This window comes from Sinocyclocheilus anshuiensis, unplaced genomic scaffold (genome assembly GCF_001515605.1).
Source record: "Sinocyclocheilus anshuiensis isolate Anshui unplaced genomic scaffold, SAMN03320099.WGS_v1.1 scaffold1416, whole genome shotgun sequence".
Classification (NCBI taxonomy): Eukaryota; Metazoa; Chordata; class Actinopteri; order Cypriniformes; family Cyprinidae; genus Sinocyclocheilus; species Sinocyclocheilus anshuiensis.
The window spans coordinates 134620-140664 of record NW_015544203.1 but is presented as its reverse complement, the minus strand read 5'-3'; the positions used below and the strand labels follow the sequence as shown (position 1 = coordinate 140664).

At 40.7% G+C, this 6045-nt stretch overlaps 1 protein-coding gene across 1 annotated transcript in view; it reads left to right on the top strand.

The window, feature by feature from the left end:
- Positions 1-6045, top strand: part of scara5 (scavenger receptor class A, member 5 (putative)) — a 23855-nt gene that overhangs the window by 16505 nt on the left and 1305 nt on the right. The window lies entirely within an intron of this gene.

The following is a 6045-nucleotide window of genomic DNA, read 5'->3' as shown; positions in this document are numbered from 1 at the left end:
TAGTCAATAGAAAAAATATAACCACACACACATTGTTTGTCCACAGAATAATAACACATTAAATAAAAAGCGTTCCCGCACGAACCTCTACCTCCGCCAGCAGGACCTCAATTTCAGACTCAGTAAAGTTTTTTTTCCTTTGTGCTCATCATTCTCAAGCATGGAAATTCGGATATTGGTGTGTGCTCTTTTATATGGTAATGATATTAATTAGGGGGCGTTTACAAGGCGGAGGTCTGACACCAGACAGCTGCACACAATTTCAAGATCATTTGCGATTTATAAATGTCACATCTGGAAGAGAGGCGTACGCACATGTTTTTGTGTGCACGTTTGTTTTCTCTGAATCACACTTACGCACTTTTGAGAAATGATCTTAGAACAAATTTAGGACGGTTTATACGCAACATTTTATAAATGAGGCCCAAGGTGCTGTTGAGAGACGAATTATCAGGTAATAATGAATTGAGTTTTGTTCGGTTCATATCCCCTAATCATATAAACACCAGGGGCCTCATTTATAAAATGTTGCGTATAAACCGTCCTAAATTTGTTCTAAGATCATGTCTCAAAAGTGCGTAAGTGTGATTCAGAGAAAACGAACGTGCGCACAAAAACAACCCTAAGGTTTGGTCAGTGAGCGATCACAGAGATGGTTTTAATAAATGTATCAGCAGCTGTCTATTTGCTCTTATCATCAGTGACTAAAACAACTGTGTGAAAGCTCATCTTTCACTATGTCAAAATCATCTTTTTAGGATTTTAAACTCTTAAATAGCTCTCAAACCCTGCAGATGTGTCTTCTGTCTTGGAAAGCAGTAAAAAATTGTGAGATCAAGCTATCTGTGAATTGAAATGCTGCAAAGTACAAACACATTTTCTCAAAATCTGTAGTTATAGTCACTTGTTTTTATGTGCATATCCTTTATTTTGACATACTTTTGGCAAACTTAGATCATACAGTATAGAGAACAAAATCATTTGTGACATCTGCATTACTTAAAGTGAAGAGTGCACATTTTGTTTAACAGCTAAATGTTCGAAAAGACAGTTTAGAATAAATTTTAAATAAGTTTTACACATTTAACAACAATAAAACTAAGCCTTAAAGGTTGTAGCAATGCCACATAAGGGGTGATTTATGTATATGGTTGTTGATTAACACTAATGTATTGTTGATCGTTTAATCTAATTATCACCCCGTTTTCTGTATTGTTGCCTCTATATATGTGTGTGTATTTGCCCCAGATGAGAAGTCGTGCGAGATTTCAGGCGTGACCTGGCATCACAAACTTTCACGTGATGATAACAAGGAAGTTTGTTTTACTATATAGGTAGCCGGCTCACCGGCTTTCGAGAGGGTTGGTGAAATAGTTAATTTCTATTTTGCCCGGGTCTTCAAATATTTGTGGAATACTTACCGAACTGTTTTTGGATTGTACGGCCGCCTCTCTTGTGGAGTTTTTCTTGTGCGTTTATTTTTCTGGACATTGGATTACTTACCAAGGAGGAGTTTAACAGTTTCGGTCACTACTTTGGATCTGCTCTAGGATGTTCATTCACGATCTTTCTCCCAGTGAGACTGATTCAAATCTTGTATATAGTTTTCACGGATGCAAAGGCAATTACCATACACTCATCACACACTAATTTTTTGTGCTTTATGTATATTTGATCTATTTGTATAATACACTGGGTATTTGATACGGATTTTGTGTGTCTGTGATTTATATCTTTTTCCTTTGTTGGGTAAAGTGAGTGTCTCTCCCATATTGTTTTTGTACTTTCCACGTCATAATATGCGGAATGTTACATAATGGTGGCCCATACGGGGACGTTCTGTTTTTGATTGAGTTTTGTTGTGTTATATATCTGTAAATATGGAGGAAATGGATTCTGATACCCAGATTGCTATGGTTGGTAATAATGTACAGACACCTAATGATCAGGGTGAAAATTATATGGATGATGTGGGTAACACTGGTGCTACGCCTGATGTAGATTTTACTGCAGGCCCGTTTGTAACACGACATAATCCTACAGCAGAAGTAACATCTATGCTAAGTTCCTTTTACATTTCTGACACTGAGGATAAAACTGATGATGATGATGATGATGATGATGATGAAGCAACTAACTGTTTGATCAATGCTAATGTTATCCAAGTAATGCAAGCAGACATTGATAAACTTAAGGTGGATTTATTGGCCCTTAGCACAAAGGTACAGGCTGGGGAACATGATTTTAAACAATCAAGTGAAAGTGCCTTAAATCGAGAGGCCAATTTCAGGCAGGCAGTGGATGCTGGCTTGGAAGAGTTGGAGGAATACTTCCAGAAAAGTCTGGAGAAGCTGGAGAAGGCTGTGACAGATTGTATGAAAAACACAGAATTATTTTGTCAGATGAAATGCCCATTAAATCTCGAGCTTACTGGGTTTCCTCCTTCAAGAAGAAGATTATTGAAGAACATGTGGACAAAATGCTGAAAGACTACATCATCGAGCCCTCATGTTCCCCTTGGGCATTACCGGTCGTGCTGGTTCCTAAACCAGATGGCTCATACAGATTTTGTGTAGACTACAGAAAACTTAATAACAAGACATTGCCTGGCGCTTACCCCATGCCTTTTGTACATGACATCTTGGAGTCTATGGAAGGAGCCGCATGGTTCAGCACCCTAGATCGCCAGTCAGGTTATTGGCAGGTGGAGATGGAGGAGAGCAGAAAAGACTAAGACCGCTTTTATTACCACCAAGGGGCTATATCAATTCCGGTCTCTTCCATTTGGGCTCAGGAATTCAGGGGCCGATGGAGAAGGTTTTGGCAGAACTTAGGAGACAGTTCTGCTTTGTATACATTGACGATATAATTGTCTTTTCCAGATCATTATCGGAACACACATCACATCTAAATATAATATTACAAAGACTCACCCAGGCCAAGCTCACCCTCAACATGAAAATGTGCCACTTCTTTAGAGTAGAGGAGTCAAAGTGCACACTGGAAAAACCAAAGCTGTCATTCAATATCCTCCACCCAAAGACTTCAAAACACTCCAACGCTTTCTTGGTTTAGCCGGCTGGTATTACAAATTCATACATCATTTCGCAGATATCACCACTCCCCTCAACAATCTGAAAAAGAAAGATGTAAAGTGGAAATGGACCCTTGAATGCCAGGCCAGCTTCGACGCCATCAAATTGTCACTTCAAAGTCCACCTGTCTTAATCCAACCTGACCTCAATCAGCCGTTCCAGGTCCATACCGATGCCAGTGATGTGGGTCTGGGGGCCATTCTCTGCCAGCAGACACCTGAGGGGGAGAGAGTAATAGCTTATGCATCTCAAACTCTACACGGAGTGGAGCTTAATTAGTCAACTTCCAAAAAAGAATGTTTGGCAGTGGTCTGGCCGGTGGAAAAATGGAAACATTATCTGGAGGGGAAACAATTTGATGTGTATACCGACCATGCTGCCTTAGCCTGTGTATTTAACAGCCCCAAGACCAGCTCTCGTCTGACCCGTTGGACCCTTCGACTGCAGCAGTTTGAATTTCGAGTCCACCATTGGAAGGGCTGCCTTAACCAAGGACCTGACGCGCTGTCTAGGGCCCCTGGGTCTGTAAAGGAAGAAGCAGCACCTTGTCTGGCGGTTACACCAGCTAAACATTCTTCAGACATTCCCCACGCACTTGCTGAAATAACACAAGCCCAAAACAGCGACGAAACGGTCAGTCGGCTGAAATCAGAACCTAAAACCAGGAAAGTAAAAGACCAGCAAATTACCTTTGAAGAACATCAGGGATTCTTATATCGGCAAGTTCCAATGAAGAATGGGGATACATTTCAGTTGGTTGTCCCTCAAACTTTAATATCTGGATTTCTGCATTACTTCCATGACAACCCAATGGGTGGACATCTGGGCAGACTAAAGACTCTGTTGAGGCTGTTAGAGGTGGCTTGGTGGCCGACTGTGTGTGCTGACGTCTGGAGTTACGTCAAGGGATGTGAAATCTGTCAAAAATACAAACATGACAATTGTAAACCCAGTGGTATGCTACAATCAACACAAGTCACAGAACCTGGTCAAATAATGGGGGTGGACCTTATGGGACCTTTTCCATGCAGCAAGAAACGAAACGCTTACTGCTGGTCGTAGTAGATTACTACTCTAAATGGGTAGAATTGTTCCCCCTACTTGACAGTAAGACACCAAAAATCGTGAGGATACTTAGAGAGGAAGTGTTCATCCGATGGGGCATTCCAAAGTATCTTGTGTCGGACCGGGGTTCTCAGTTTACCTCTAAAATGCTGTCCAAATTGTGTAAGACCTGGGGAAGCATCCAGAAACTCACCACAAGTTATCATCCTCAGACAAATCTGACAGAGAGAATAAACCGAACATTAAAAACCATGACTGCATCGTATCTGGGGCAATATCATCACTTATGGGATCATTGGTTACCTGAGTTCCGCTTCGCCATTAATTCCGCTTATCAAGAGACCAACAGCAAGACTCCTGCTGAATTAATGATTGGCCGCCAACTTCAGGGACCCCTGGAAAGATTCATTCACAAACCCCCCACACCGGATCAAACAGCCTATAATCTCGTCAAAAGACAAACCAGGATGGCAGAGGAGGTAAAACGTAGAGTGGATGTGCAAAAGGCCAGACAAGCAAGATATTATAATTACCGGAGGAAAGATTTGCAATTTCAGCCGGGAGATCTTGTCTGGATGAGGATTCATCCTGTCTCGTCTGCCTCAGATACATACTCTGCCAAGCTAGCGCCCAAGTGGGAGGGACCAGCAGAAGTAATAAAAAGAATGGGGCCAATAAATTACACCATTCGCTGGAGCAACCCACCTAAAACAGACAATGTTAATGTGGTAAACCAGAAACGCTGGTATGGTCGCTCTCCTCCGATGCCGATGGCTGGGGGAGGGGATTTATGTAGCAATGCCACATAAGGGGTGATTTATGTATATGCTTGTTGATTAACACTAATGTATTGTTGATCGTTTTAATCTAATTATCACCCAGTTTTCTGTATTGTTGCCTCTATATATGTGTGTGTATTTGCCCCAGATGAGAAGTCGTGCGAGATTTCAGGCGTGACCTGGCATCACAAACTTTCACGTGATGATAACAAGGAAGTTTGTTTTACTATATAGGTAGCCGGCTCACCGGCTTTCGAGAGGGTTGGTGCTCACTCTGTTCATTTCTATTTTGCCCAGGTCTTCAAACGTTTGTGGAATACTTACCGAACTGTTTTTGTATTTTTATGGCCGCCTCTCTTGTGGAGTTTTTTTTTTGTGTGTGTTTATTTTTCTGGACATTGGATTACTTACCAAGGAGGAGTTTAACAGTTTCGGTCACTACTTTGGATCTGCTCTAGGATGTTCATTCATGATCTTCCACCGGTGAGAGATTCAAATCTTGTATATAGTTTTCACGGACGCAAAGACAATCTACATTACCATACACTCATCACACACTCATTTTTTGTGCTTTATGTATATTTGATCTATTTGTATAATACACTGGGTATTTGATACGGATTTTGTGTGTCTGTGATTTATATCTTTTTCCTTTGTTGGGTAAAGTGAGCGTCTCTCCCATATTGTTTTTGTACTTTCCACATCATAATATGCGGAGTGTTACAAGGTGTCATTCTTTTGTTGGCGAACTTGTTGCAAAACCTTTTAGTTATTGATGCTTTTGCAGAAGTTCTCTGTGAACAGGTATATTTTTCTCATACTTTGCCCATATTTTCAGCAGCTGAAAATTTCCAATAATGGCTGAGTAATCAGTACAATGTTCTCAGTGTAGGGTGGGGTTAGGCAATAGAAGATTTGATTAGAACAGTATAAAAACCATTACGCCTATGGAGAGTCTCGGAAAGCACATATACATTGTGTGTGTGTGTGTGTGTGTGTGTGTGCGTGTGCGCGTTTGTGCTGGTACTTTGGTCTGTTTGTGTGTGGTTTTATAATCTCTATATATATATATATATATATATATATATATATATTTTTTTTTTTTT